This window comes from Triturus cristatus, chromosome 8, assembly GCF_964204655.1.
Source record: "Triturus cristatus chromosome 8, aTriCri1.1, whole genome shotgun sequence".
NCBI lineage: Eukaryota > Metazoa > Chordata > Amphibia > Caudata > Salamandridae > Triturus > Triturus cristatus.
The window spans coordinates 1,442,156,183-1,442,172,163 of record NC_140591.1 but is presented as its reverse complement, the minus strand read 5'-3'; positions in this window follow the sequence as shown (position 1 = coordinate 1,442,172,163).

Below are 15,981 nucleotides of genomic sequence, written 5' to 3'. Positions count from 1 at the left end.
ATCCTTCCACTTATAATTATCTTCATTTTCACTCTTTCTGTAGAGATCAACATACCTGGTTTGTTTTCTATAATGAGTTCTGCAGCAACAAATACAAGTAATATTTGGTCTTTCATTAGAGATTATTGCAAATTTTGTTATGTGATCATTAAATGTCTTACTTACAGATGGTTCTACATTCTCTTCCACTTCTTCCTCATTTACTGTGTCCTTCTCTGCACTGTTTTGTTCAGGACCAAAGTAACAAAACTGAATTTCATCAACAACCTTCTCTACATCTGATACCGTTCCACGGAACAGAGCCCTATTCAATTCATCTAACTTTATTGCTGGACTTTTAGCAAAATACAACCGTCTCACAAACTTTCTCATTTCAGTATGATGAACAGCCAGCATCCTAAAATGATGGAAAACACTATTACACACTTTTCTAGATAGACAAGCCAGAGAATGACCCTGCAAACCAGTATTCTCTCTCACTCTGCATGGATCCAAACTTTGAAGCACCTTAATCTTCTGTTTTACACTTTTTTTACTATATTCTCTTAGAAACTCACGAAATTTATCAATAGATTCCTGACGCACAGTGCAAATACTACTACAATTCCAAGTGTACACTGGGGCTTTAGGACGTCTCCCCATAACCTCATCCGCCATCACTTGTACCTCATCTCTTGGAACCATTATCTCCTTCTCCATTATGCAACCATTTTTCACTTCATAAGCACGACCTCTGGTGTCAACTGCATGCAGCAAACTATTACTTTGAAAATAACTCTCTTCATTAAAAAAAGGTTCACTACTTGAACTATGCATCCATTTTCCTAAAAACACTTTAGAAAAGTTTGTTCTGTTCACTACTCTTTTCCTTTTGCTATGTGATTTCAGTACATTAACCATTTTGTCTAATGTACGCATCCTATTCAAAATTAAAATGAATAGTTTCCTTTTTAATTCTAATGCCTTTGCTGCAATGGCTTCAATTTCTTTTTTTCTCTTATAAAACTTAGCCTTTTGCTTATATTTCTTCACATCCTTTATCAAATTGGACATAACTCTTCTCTGAAACATTTTTCTACGTATCTCTTTAAACGCTGTTTTTCTGTTTAAGTTAATCTTTTTAGTTGCAGAAGGTATATTTGCATTAACTAAATTCTCAATTTTTTCCTGTCCTTTTCGATTGAAATCATTCTTTCCAGTACAGACATTTTGTACATTTTTCCTTTTTTTGAATATGTTCTTTAGAAAAATTTTTGTCTGCTTACCAGAAGATTTTTTCTTTTTCCCAACATGAGCATCTTCAACTAACTTAGGTCCTCCAGTTTTCTTCAAATATAGGTTTTTTTTGTGGTCTTTTTTTACTCTGGATTTTGTAGGCATCTTAAATTTTGTTCACTGCTCTTCAGCAATACCTGAAAAAAATAAAAAAAAAATCCTTTATTTTATTTAAATATATTACTACATTTGTTTTCACATTAGTCACAAAACGAAATTTCTTTGCCAATTTGAAAGCACACTTACTACTCTTTTTTTTGGCAAGTGATAATCACTTTTACAGACTGACACATTATGAATCCACTTTTCAGATTTTTTAAAAAGCACATGTCCAAACTGCTTTTTCAGACCAGCACCATTTGTAACCTGGGTGACTGCCTACACTCCAGCAAGGGCAAACAGCCTTAGTGATGCTGAATGTATTTGCATTACTGACTGAAACATCAAACCCCACTCGCTTGTGAATACTGTGCATGATTCCACATGGTAAGCAGCTGGGTGTGTGCTAAGAGTCTGCTTCTGCACCAAAAAATGGCTCCCCCTTTCCATCTAATGCAACTGTGAAATCACCAGAGCAATACGCAATAAATCTCTGCCTGTAATTCCTATTTGCACACAGAGTCATGTTTTCACATTAGGCCCTTAAACGAAATTTCTTTGCCAATTTGAAAGCACACTTACTGCTCTTTTTTTTGACAAGTGATAAACACTTTTACAGACTGACACATTATGAATCCACTTTTCAGATTTTTTAAAAAGCACATGTCCAAACTGCTTTTTCAGACCAGCACCATTTGTAACCTGGGTGACTGCCTACACTCCAGCAAGGGCAACCAGTCTTAGTGATGCTGAATGTATTTGCATTACTGACTGAAACCTCAAACCCCACTCGCTTGTGAATACTGTGCATGATTCCACATGGTAAGCAGCTGGGTGTGTGCTAAGAGTCTGCTTCTGCACCAAAAAATGGCTCCCCCTTTCCATCTAATGCAACTGTGAAATCACCAGAGCAATACTCAATAAATCTCTGCCTGTAATTCCTATTTGCACACAGAGTCATGTTTTCACATTAGTCACAAAACGAAATTTCTTTGCCAATTTGAAAGCACACTTACTGCTCTTTTTTTGGCAAGTGATAATCACTTTTACAGACTGACACATTATGAATCCACTTTTCAGATTTTTTAAAAAGCACATGTCCAAACTGCTTTTTCAGACCATCACCATTTGTAACCTGGGTGACTGCCTACACTCCAGCAAGGGCAACCAGCCTTAGTGATGCTGAATGTATTTGCATTACTGACTGAAACCTCAAACCCCACTCGCTTGTGAATACTGTGCATGATTCCACATGGTAAGCAGCTGGGTGTGTGCTAAGAGTCTGCTTCTGCACCAAAAAATGGCTCCCCCTTTCCTTCTAATGCAACTGTGAAATCACCAGAGCAATACGCAATAAATCTCTGCCTGTAATTCCTATTTGCACACAGAGTCATGTTTTCACATTAGTCACAAAACGAAATTTCTTTGCCAATTTGAAAGCACACTTACTGCTCTTTTTTTTGGCAAGTGATAAACACTTTTACAGACTGACACATTATGAATCCACTTTTCAGATTTTTTAAAAAGCACATGTCCAAACTGCTTTTTCAGACCAGCACCATTTGTAACCTGGGTGACTGCCTACACTCCAGCAAGGGCAAACAGCCTTAGTGATGCTGAATGTATTTGCATTACTGACTGAAACCTCAAACCCCACTCGCTTGTGAATACTGTCCATGATTCCACATGGTAAGCAGCTGGGCGTGTGCTAAGAGTCTGCTTCTGCACCAAAAAATGGCTCCCCCTTTCCATCTAATGCAACTGTGAAATCACCAGAGCAATACGCAATAAATCTCTGCCTGTAATTCCTATTTGCACACAGAGTCATGTTTTCACATTAGGCCCTTAAACGAAATTTCTTTGCCAATTTGAAAGCACACTTACTGCTCTTTTTTTTGGCAAGTGATAAACACTTTTACAGACTGACACATTATGAATCCACTTTGCAGATTTTTTAAAAAGCACATGTCCAAACTGCTTTTTCAGACCAGCACCATTTGTAACCTGGGTGACTGCCTACACTCCAGCAAGGGCAACCAGCCTTAGTGATGCTGAATGTATTTGCATTACTGACTGAAACCTCAAACCCCACTCGCTTGTGAATACTGTGCATGATTCCACATGGTAAGCAGCTGGCTGTGTGCTAAGAGTCTGCTTCTGCACCAAAAAATGGCTCCCCCTTTCCATCTAATGCAACTGTGAAATCACCAGAGCAATACGCAATAAATCTCTGCCTGTAATTCCTATTTGCACACAGAGTCATGTTTTCACATTAGTCACAAAACGAAATTTCTTTGCCAATTTGAAAGCACACTTACTGCTCTTTTTTTTGGCAAGTGATAATCACTTTTACAGACTGACACATTATGAATCCTCTTTTCAGATTTTTTAAAAAGCACATGTCCAAACTGCTTTTTCAGACCAGCACCATTTGTAACCTGGGTGACTGCCTACACTCCAGCAAGGGCAACCAGCCTTAGTGATGCTGAATGTATTTGCATTACTGACTGAAACCTCAAACCCCACTCGCTTGTGAAAACTGTGCATGATTCCACATGGTAAGCAGCTGGGTGTGTGCTAAGAGTCTGCTTCTGCACCAAAAAATGGCTCCCCCTTTCCATCTAATGCAACTGTGAAATCACCAGAGCAATACGCAATAAATCTCTGCCTGTAATTCCTATTTGCACACAGAGTCATGTTTTCACATTAGTCACAAAACGAAATTTCTTTGCCAATTTGAAAGCACACTTACTGCTCTTTTTTTTGGCAAGTGATAAACACTTTTACAGACTGACACATTATGAATCCACTTTTCAGATTTTTTAAAAAGCACATATCCAAACTGCTTTTTCAGACCAGCACCATTTGTAACCTGGGTGACTGCCTACACTCCAGCAAGGGCAACCAGCCTTAGTGATGCTGAATGTATTTGCATTACTGACTGAAACCTCAAACCCCACTCGCTTGTGAATACTGTACATGATTCCACATGGTAAGCAGCTGGGTGTGTGCTAAGAGTCTGCTTCTGCACCAAAAAATGGCTCCCCCTTTCCATCTAATGCAACTGTGAAATCACCAGAGCAATACGCAATAAATCTCTGCCTGTAATTCCTATTTGCACACAGAGTCATGTTTTCACATTAGTCACAAAACGAAATTTCTTTGCCAATTTGAAAGCACACTTACTGCTCTTTTTTTTGGCAAGTGATAAACACTTTTACAGACTGACACATTATGAATCCACTTTTAGATTTTTTAAAAAGCACATGTCCAAACTGCTTTTTCAGACCAGCACCATATGTAACCTGGGTGACTGCCTACACTCCAGCAAGGGCAACCAGCCTTAGTGATGCTGAATGTATTTGCATTACTGACTGAAACCTCAAACCCCACTCGCTTGTGAATACTGTGCATGATTCCACATGGTAAGCAGCTGGCTGTGTGCTAAGAGTCTGCTTCTGCACCAAAAAATGGCTCCCCCTTTCCATCTAATGCAACTGTGAAATCACCAGAGCAATATGCAATAAATCTCTGCCTATAATTCCTCTTTGCACACAGAGTCATGTTTTCACATTAGTCACAAAACGAAATTTCTTTGCCAATTTGAAAGCACATTTACTGCTCTTTTTTTTGGCAAGTGATAATCACTTTTACAGACTGACACATTATGAATCCACTTTGCAGATTTTTTAAAAAGCACATGTCCAAACTGCTTTTTCAGACCAGCACCATTTGTAACCTGGGTGACTGCCTACACTCCAGCAAGGGCAACCAGCCTTAGTGATGCTGAATGTATTTGCATTACTGACTGAAACCTCAAACCCCACTCGCTTGTGAATATTGTGCATGATTCCACATGGTAAGCAGCTGGCTGTGTGCTAAGAGTCTGCTTCTGCATCAAAAAATGGCTCCCCCTTTCCATCTAATGCAACTGTGAAATCACCAGAGCAATATGCAATAAATCTCTGCCTATAATTCCTCTTTGCACACAGAGTCATGTTTTCACATTAGTCACAAAACGAAATTTCTTTGCCAATTTGAAAGCACACTTACTGCTCTTTTTTTTGGCAAGTGATAATCACTTTTACAGACTGACACATTATGAATCCACTTTGCAGATTTTTTAAAAAGCACATGTCCAAACTGCTTTTTCAGACCAGCACCATTTGTAACCTGGGTGACTGCCTACACTCCAGCAAGGGCAACCAGCCTTAGTGATGCTGAATGTATTTGCATTACTGACTGAAACCTCAAACCCCACTCTCTTGTGAATACTGTGCATGATTCCACATGGTAAGCAGCTGGCTGTGTGCTAAGAGTCTGCTTCTGCACCAAAAAATGGCTCCCCCTTTCCATCTAATGCAACTGTGAAATCACCAGAGCAATATGCAATAAATCTCTGCCTATAATTCCTCTTTGCACACAGAGTCATGTTTTCACATTAGTCACAAAACGAAATTTCTTTGCCAATTTGAAAGCACACTTACTGCTCTTTTTTTTGGCAAGTGATAATCACTTTTACAGACTGATACATTATGAATCCACTTTGCAGATTTTTTAAAAAGCACATGTCCAAACTGCTTTTTCAGACCAGCACCATTTGTAACCTGGGTGACTGCCTACACTCCAGCAAGGGCAACCAGCCTTAGTGATGCTGAATGTATTTGCATTACTGAGTCCAACCTCAAACCCTTAAACTATTCTTTTTTTATACCAGTATGCCTTAATTTATTGTGAAAACATAGTCCATATTATTTTACTTGTTCCTCATATTTAAATTTCTCCCAAAACAGAAAATAATAAACACAACTTCAACAAAAAGAATTGCATTTCTATTATTCATTTCTTAATTTACCATATACATCCCCTCTCAAACTCTAAACTCACCTTTAAAATTAGTTAGTTGTGAAAGAAATGTGGCACTCAAACAGCAGATTATCAGAGCCAGGATCTCTGTTCTTTACACCTCTCTCCTCTCAGCAGAACCAGATAATGGCAAACTTTCCCTCTCTTTTTCCACATATATACATGTTAATTTCAAATCTCAGTGCTTCCCCCTTTTTTTCAAATGTAATCACACATTTCTATTGGTTGAAAACCAACCCTTTTCCAAAAGTACCCTTCCCCCAACTTGACTTCTGCCTAGTACCCTTCCCCCAACTTGACTTCTGCCTGCTACCATAGCAACAGCTCATGGAACACTGCTGTGTGGAGTTAGGTCAGAAGTTCGCCAAACAATGTTTCAATTCCACAGAGCAAGAGTGCTTGACTTTTCAAACCTAACAGCAAATCCATAGTACTGTTCTTTGGTAACACATTTTTCTGTACCAATACAAAACATGCTTCTATTAATTTACACATACAGCCTAGTTTTTATTCTAGAATGGTATGAAACAGCCAATCAGTTCTTTTTTTTATGAAAAAAATATGTATGCCTCCATTTCCAAACTGTCTTTCATTTCTTTTTACCATTCTACTGAATTACACCTCCTGAGTGCATCCAGTTCTCCTTTGAAGATGTTCACAGTGTGGATTGTAGGGCACAGCTATGTCTTCTGGAGTGAAAAGTTTGCAGAGAAAACAGGTATGGTGAGAGACCTTGCTTTGCCAAATGTAGACATTAAATGGATTGGTCAGAGAGGGTTAAAGTGGCACCAATTGATGCCATTGGTGAAATCCTTCATGCAAAACCAACACCCTGACCTCATAATAGTGCACTGTGGTGGCAATGACCTAGGCACTTTGACTGGGGTAGGTCTGGAAATGCTTATGAAGGACACCTTTGCACAACTGTTTTCACTTTTCCCTAAAACTGCCTTTGTGTTTTCTAACATATGCCAAAGGCAAAAATGGAACTGGTCCAATCATTTCTGTCCGCAGATTGACAAAGCAAGAAAGCACGTCAACAAATCTGTTTCTGCTTTCCTCCGTGACTATGGTATGGGTTCCATTTACCACAACAACTTGCGTTACGACATGCAAGACATTTATAGAGGAGATGGTGTGCACTTCAATGATGAAGGGAACAGAGTCTTCCTCTTGAACCTTAGACTCTGCATCGGTACTTACTTATAGGTACCACTTAAAAATCACTTCATAAACACAACGGCTCTTTTTAGAGCCCCCTAATATCTAAACACTTAAATCTGCATTTCATTTCTTTTTTTTTTTTTTTTTTACCGTACGCTTACCGTACGCGTACCCCGTAATTTTTTTTAAAAACAATAAATGTTTTCTTTGTACTTTTCTGTCCTTCTTTGACCCCAATACAAATGTTAGGGGGTCTGTAACTCTCCTCCTTGCCCCCTTTTCTTGTTATCACTCTTTTTTTTCTGAGTGAAACACACGAAATGGCGGCCACCGCTTCCTGGTTTCGGCCGATTCGAATGTTTACTAAGATCTAAGAGCCAATCAGAATCGTGCTCGCGCACGCCACCGTACGCGTATGGTAAGCGTACCGTAAGCGCACCGTAAGCTGGCTCAGATATATATATTGATTTAAAGGCTATTTTCTCAGAATCTACTGAACAGATTTACACCAAACCTACAAAAGGCACTTCCTTGACCTGAGGACTACCTCTCTGCCAAATTTCTAGTAATTCTGTTCAGCCGTTCGGGCTGTAGCCCTGTCTAAAGGTCCTATGGAAAAATGCATGGGAAAAACGCGTTTTGGGACCCCCTTTTATCTCAGCCCCCGCTTGACGAATCCCCCCGAGACTTTCAGGGAAGGAGCGGAGCGTAGCGCCCCACCTATTTTGAAAAATGTGCGAGGATTTGTCGACCGGCGCCAAAGTTATTCAAAATAGAATGTTGCGGATTTCCTATGGAAACGTGGTCCTAACTATAACTACCTACTGGCGACCACCAGTAGGTAATATATATATATATATATATATATATATATATATATATATATATATATATATATATATATATATATGTCAAAGAACGTTCGGTGCACTCACGGGGTTTGTCGTAGGCTTACATCATCCGCAGACGCGTTTCGGGCTTCTGCCTTCTTCAGTGCAGAAAGCCTCAATTCCTGGAGCTTAGTGACACCTTTACGGATGCACCCGCCGAGGTTCGGTGGCCCAGGTGGAACTGTGTTTATAATCTAATATGGGGCTACCAGAACCGCCGCTGACGGACCCTGGTGACCCATGATGGTCGTGGCTTATACAAAGCCAGGGTGCTCTACCATATGAAGGACACCCACAGGGTAATCGCACATATCATCCAGCGGCAGGCGAGGGGCATGGGAGCACAGTGGCTATGATTGGAGGTGGTGGAATATGGCAATTTGAAAGTACGGAATGGAGCGTCAAGGCTCGAATAAACACGCATCGTAACGAACGCCCCACTGCCGGCCTTTGAGGAATATAGCTCTCCCATTGGCTAAAGTACCACCTATAAGATTTCAGCTTGGTTTAAATGTCACTAAGCTCCAGGAATTGAGGCTTTGCGCACTGAAGAAGTCAGAAGCCAGAAACGAGTCTGCGGATGATGTAAGCCTACGACAAACCCCGTGAGTGTACCGAACGTTCTTTGACATTAAACAAACGGGTTCCACCCCAGCTTTACGGATGCACCCACCGAGGTTCAGTGGCCCAGGTGGAACTGTGTTTATAATCTAATATGGGGCTACCAGAACCACCGCTGACGGACCCTGTTGACCCATGATGGTCGTGGCTTATACAAAGCCAGGGTGCTCTACCATATGAAGGACACCCACAGGGTAATCGTACATATCATCCAGCGGCAGGCGAGGGGCATGGGAGCACAGTGGCTATGATTGGAGGTGGTGGAATATGGCAATTTGAAAGTACGGAATGGAGCATCAAGGCTCGAATAACAACGCATCGTAACGAATGCCCCACTGCCGGCCTTTGAGGAATACAGCTCTCCCATTGGCTAAAGTACCACCTATTAGATTTCAGGTTGGTTTGAATGTCACTAAGCTCCAGGAATTGAGGCTTTCCGCACAGAAGAAGGCAGAAGCCAGAAACGCGTCTGCGGATGATGTAAGCCCACGACAAACCCCGTGAGTGCACCGAACGTTCTTTGACATTAAACAAACGGGTCCCACCCCCGCTTTACGGATGCACCCGCCGAGGTTCGGTGGCCCAGGTGGAACTGTGTTTATAATCTAATATGGGGCTACCAGAACCGCCGCTGATGGACCCTGTCGACCCATGATGGTCGTGGCTTATACAAAGCCCGGGTGCTCTACCATTTGAAGGACACCCACAGGGTAATCGTACATATCATCCAGCGGCAGGCGAGGGGCATGGGAGCACAGTGGCTATGACTGGAGGTGGTGGAATATGGCAATTTGAAAGTACGGAATGGAGCATCAAGTCTCGAATAACAACGCATCGTAACGAACGCCCCACTGCCGGCCTTTGAGGAATACAGCTCTCCCATTGGTTAAAGTACCACCTATTAGATTTCAGGTTGGTTTGAATGTCACTAAGCTCCAGGAATTGAGGCTTTCCGCACTGAAGAAGGCAGAAGCCAGAAACGCGTCTGCGGATGATGTAAGCCTACGACAAACCCCGTGAGTGCACCGAACGTTCTTTGACATTAAACAAACGGGTCCCACCCCCGCTTTATGGATGCACCCGCCGAGGTTCGGTGGCCCAGGTGGAACTGTGTTTATAATCTAATATGGGGCTACCAGAACCGCCGCTGATGGACCCTGTCGACCCATGATGGTCATGGCTTATACAAAGACAGGGTGCTCTACCATATGAAGGACACCCACAGGGTAATCGTACATATCATCCAGCGGCAGACGAGGGGCATGGGAGCACAGTGGCTATGATTGGAGGTGGTGGAATATGGCAATTTGAAAGTACGGAATGGAGCATCAAGGCTCGAATAACAACGCATCGTAACGAATGCCCCACTGCCGGCCTTTGAGGAATACAGCTCTCCCATTGGCTAAAGTACCACCTATTAGATTTCAGGTTGGTTTGAATGTCACTAAGCTCCAGGAATTGAGGCTTTCCGCACAGAAGAAGGCAGAAGCCAGAAACGTGTCTGCGGATGATGTAAGCCCACGACAAACCCCGTGAGTGCACCGAACGTTCTTTGACATTAAACAAACAGGTCCCACCCCCGCTTTACGGATGCACCCGCCGAGGTTCGGTGAACCAGGTGGAACTGTGTTTATAATCTAATATTGGGCTACCAGAACCGCCGCTGACGGACCCTGTCGACCCATGATGGTCGTGGCTTATACAAAGACAGGGTGCTCTATCATATGAAGGACACCCACAGGGTAATCGTACATATCATCCAGCGGCAGGCGAGGGGCATGGGAGCACAGTGGCTATGATTGGAGGTGGTGGAATATGGCAATTTCAAAGTACGGAATGGCGCATCAAGGTTCGAATAACAACGCATCGTAACGAACGCCCCACTGCCGGCCTTTGAGGAATACAGCTCTCCCATTGGCTAAAGTACCACCTATTAGATTTCAGGTTGGTTTGAATGTCACTAAGCTCCAGGAATTGAGGCTTTCCGCACTGAAGAAGGCAGAAGCCAGAAACGCGTCTGCGGATGATGTAAGCCTACGACAAACCCCGTGAGTGCACCGAACGTTCTTTGACATTAAACAAACGGGTCCCACCCCCGCTTTACGGATGCACCCGCCGAGGTTCGGTGGCCCAGGTGGAACTGTGTTTATAATCTAATATGGGGCTACCAGAACCGCCGCTGACGGACCCTGTCGGCCCATGATGGTCGTGGCTTATACAAAGCCAGGGTGCTCTACCATATGAAGGACACCCACAGGGTAATCGTACATATCATCCAGCGGCAGGCGAGGGGCATGGGAGCACAGTGGCTATGATTGGAGGTGGTGGAATATGGCAATTTGAAAGTACGGAATGGAGCATCAAGGCTCGAATAACAACGCATCGTAACGAACGCCCCACTGTTGGCCTTTGAGGAATATAGCTCTCCCATTGGCTAAAGTACCACCTATTAGATTTCAGGTTGGTTTGAATGTCACTAAGCTCCAGGAATTGAGGCTTTCCGCACTGAAGAAGGCAGAAGCCAGAAACGCGTCTGCAGATGATGTAAGCCTACGACAAACCCCGTGAGTGCACCGAACGTTCTTTGACATTGAACAAACGGGTCCTACCCCCGCTTTACAGATGCACCCGCCGAGGTTCGGTGGCCCAGGTGGAACTGTGTTTATAATCTAATATGGGGCTACCAGAACCGCCGCTGACGGACCCTGTCGACCCATGATGGTCGTGGCTTATACAAAGCCAGGGTGCTCTACCATATGAAGGACACCCACAGGGTAATCGTACATATCATCCAGCGGCAGGCGAGGGGCATGGGAGCACAGTGGCTATGATTGGAGGTGGTGGAATATGGCAATTTGAAAGTACGGAATGGAGCATCAAGGCTCGAATAACAACGCATCGTAACGAACGCCCCACTGCCGGCCTTTGAGGAATACAGCTCTCCCATTGGCTAAAATACCACCTATTAGATTTCAGGTTGGTTTGAATGTCACTAAGCTCGGGGAATTGAGGCTTTCCGCACTGAAGAAGTCAGAAGCCAGAAACGCGTCTGCGGATGATGTAAGCCCACGACAAACCCCGTGAGTGCACCGAACGTTCTTTGACATTAAACAAATGGGTCCTACTCACGCTTTACGGATGCACCCGCCGAGGTTCGGTGGCCCAGGTGGAACTGTGTTTATAATCTAATATGGGGCTACCAGAACCGCCGCTGATGGACCCTGTCGACCCATGATGGTCGTGGCTTATACAAAGACAGGGTGCTCTACCATATGAAGGACACCCACAGGGTAATCGTACATATCATCCAGCGGCAGGCGAGGGGCATGGGAGCACAGTGGCTATGATTGGAGGTGGTGGAATATGGCAATTTGAAAGTACGGAATGGAGCATCAAGGCTCGAATAACAACGCATCGTAACGAACGCCCCACTGCCAGCCTTTGAGGAATACAGCTCTCCCATTGGCTAAAGTACCACCTATAAGATTTCAGGTTGGTTTGAATGTCACTAAGCTACAGGAATTGAGGCTTTCCGCACTGAAGAAGGCAGAAGCCAGAAACGCGTCTGCGGATGATGTAAGCCTACGACAAACTCCGTGAGTGCACCGAACGTTCTTTGACATTAAACAAACGGGTCCCACCCCCGCTTTACGGGTGCACCCGCCGAGGTTCGGTGGCCCAGGTGGAGCTGTGTTTATAATCTAATATGGGGCTACCAGAACCGCCGCTGACGGACCCTGTCCACCCATGATGGTCGTGGCTTATACAAAGCCAGGGTGCTCTACCATATGAAGGACACCCACAGGGTAATCGTACATATCATCCAGCGGCAGGCGAGGGGCATGGGAGCACAGTGGCTATGATTGGAGGTGGTGGAATATGGCAATTTGAAAGTATGGAATGGAGCATCAAGGCTCGAATAACAACGCATCGTAACGAACGCCCCACTGCCGGCCCTTGAGGAATACAGCTCTCCCATTGGCTAAAGTACCACCTATTAGATTTCAGGTTGGTTTGAATGTCACTAAGCTCCAGGAATTGAGGCTTTCCGCACTGAAGAAGGCAGAAGCCAGAAACGCGTCTGCGGATGAGGTAAGCCTACGACAAACCCCGTGAGTGCACCGAAAGTTCTTTGACATTAAACAAACGGGTCCCACCCCCGCTTTACGGATGCACCCGCCGAGGTTCGGTGGCCCAGGTGGAACTGTGTTTATAATCTATATATATATATATATATATATATATATATATATATATATATATGTATATATATGTTACAGGAATGTTATGGTTCGGCTCACATTTCACTAATACAAAGACAGAGAATGTGAGCCATTATAGTTAGCTGACCTAACTATAACTCATGCCCTGCAATGCACTGCTCATGACGTCACATATTACATCACTTGTTACAGGTTAGTGACATTACTGATGACATTTCAAATGACATTCCTGATTACATCACTGATGACATCATCCAGTGACATATATATATATATATATATATATATATATATATATACATACACGCCAAGGTGTATTGAAGAATGAGTGGGTTTATGAGGGTCTGTATGGATGATTTAGTGGATGCGTGACGGACTGTATAAGTGAGTGAATAATCTGTATGAATGTTTGTATCAGTCTGTCAGTTGGTGTTTACGTGGCTGCATGGGTTGTTGAGTAGGTACATGAGTGCCTATATGGGTTATTGATTAGTTGTCTGAGTACTTGTATGGGTGCTCAAGTGTCTGCACGGGTGGGTGAGGGGGTATGTCATTATCAGCAACGCGCCCCCTGCAATCGGCAATTGACTATTTAACGCGCGTCTCGCACTCGCGTTCTGCATTATCAGCAACCTCCTGAGGCGGAAAGCCGGGAGTTTTTATTTGAGATTGATTTTAAAATTGTCTGTTTGCTCTGTGTTTTCCTGAACCTCGCTCCCCCCCTGGGCATTTCACATTTGTTTGGCCTACCTGCAGTTCCCGCACAGCGTCTCCATCGCTGCCTCGGGTCTGCATTCGCTCCTGCCATCACTTCCTGGAACTCCCCGGGAACTCCCCAGGACACGCCCACGAGCGCTGGGCACGCCCCCTGCAATCGGCAATTGACTATTTAACGAGCGTCTCGCACTCGCGTTCTGCATTATCAGCAACCTCCTGAGGCGGAAAGCCGGGAGTTTTTATTTGAGATTGATTTTAAAATTGTCTGTTTGCTCTGTGTTTGCCTGAACCTCGCTCCCCCCCTGGGCATTTCACATTTGTTTGGCCTACCTGCAGTTCCCGCACAGCGTCTCCATCGCTGCCTTGGGTCTGCATTCGCTCCTGCCATCACTTCCTGGAACTCCCCGGGAACTCCCCATGACACGCCCACGAGCGCTAGGCGCGCCCCCTGCAATCGGCAATTGACTATTTAACGCGCGTCTCGCACTCGCGTTCTGCATTATCAGCAACCTCCTGAGGTGGAAAGCCGGGAGTTTTTATTTGAGATTGATTTTAAAATTGTCTGTTTGCTCTGTGTTTGCCTGAACCTCGCTCCCCCCCTGGGCATTTCACATTTGTTTGGCCTACCTGCAGTTCCCGCACAGCGTCTCCATCGCTGCCTCGGGTCTGCATTCGCTCCTGCCATCACTTCCTGGAACTCCCCGGGAACTCCCCAGGACACGCCCACGAGCGCTGGGCGTGCCCCCTGCAATCGGCAATTGACTATTTAATGCGCGTCTCGCACTCGCGTTCTGCATTATCAGCAACCTCCTGAAGCGGAAAGCCGGGAGTTTTTATTTGAGATTGATTTTAAAATTGTCTGTTTGCTCTGTGTTTTCCTGAACCTCGCTCCCCCCCTGGGCATTTCACATTTGTTTGGCCTACCTGCAGTTCCCGCACAGCGTCTCCATCGCTGCCTAGGGTCTGCATTCGCTCCTGCCATCACTTCCTGGAACTCCCCGGGAACTCCCCAGGACACGCCCACGAGCGCTGGGCACGCCCCCTGCAATCGGCAATTGACTATTTAACGCGCGTCTCGCACTCGCGTTCTGCATTATCAGCAACCTCCTGAGGTGGAAAGCCGGGAGTTTTTATTTGAGATTGATTTTAAAATTGTCTGTTTGCTCTGTGTTTGCCTGAACCTCGCTCCCCCCCTGGGCATTTCACATTTGTTTGGCCTACCTGCAGTTCCCGCACAGCGTCTCCATCGCTGCCTCGGGTCTGCATTCGCTCCTGCCATCACTTCCTGGAACTCCCCGGGAACTCCCCAGGACACGCCCAGGAGCGCTGGGCGCGCCCCCTGCAATCGGCAATTGACTATTTAACGCGCGTCTCGCACTCGCGTTCTGCATTATCAGCAACCTCCTGAGGCGGAAAGCCGGGAGTTTTTATTTGAGATTGATTTTAAAATTGTCTGTTTGCTCTGTGTTTGCCTGAACCTCGCTCCCCCCCTGGGCATTTCACATTTGTTTGGCCTACCTGCAGTTCCCGCACTGCGTCTCCATCTCTGCCTCGGGTCTGCATTTGCTCCTGCCATCACTTCCTGGAACTCCCCGGGAACTCCCCAGGACACGCCCACGAGCGCTGGGCGCGCCCTCCCCCTTTCTCTTCCTGCCTATAAACAATGTGCCTCCATCGGACGCGCAGCGGACGAGCGCAGCGGGCGCGCCGCTGGTGCGCCGAAGGCGCGCCTAAGGCAAGCCCGTCTGCGCCCGTCCGCGTCCGACCGGGGCTCGGGGCCAGTCACTCTGCCCTTCCTGTTCCTGCAACTCAATATTCTTCTGCGGACATCCTTAAGTTGCACGCCGCCTGGCCGCTGGCCCCCTACTACATATTCGCAGCTCAACCATCTGGGGTTAGCCAGTACTCGTCGCTCTTTTCCCGAATTAGTTGCTCGCACACACGTCACCGCCCCTCCAATCTCTCCTCACTCTTCCTCCCGGCGCCCGCTCCCCAACCTGGAACTCAAAGTATGTTACCTTAATACCCGTTCATTAGCAAAGCATCAGACAGAAATTTTTCACCTCCTTGACACTGACTGTCCTGATATTTTATTTCTTACTGAAACTTGGCTGCACGACGGCTCC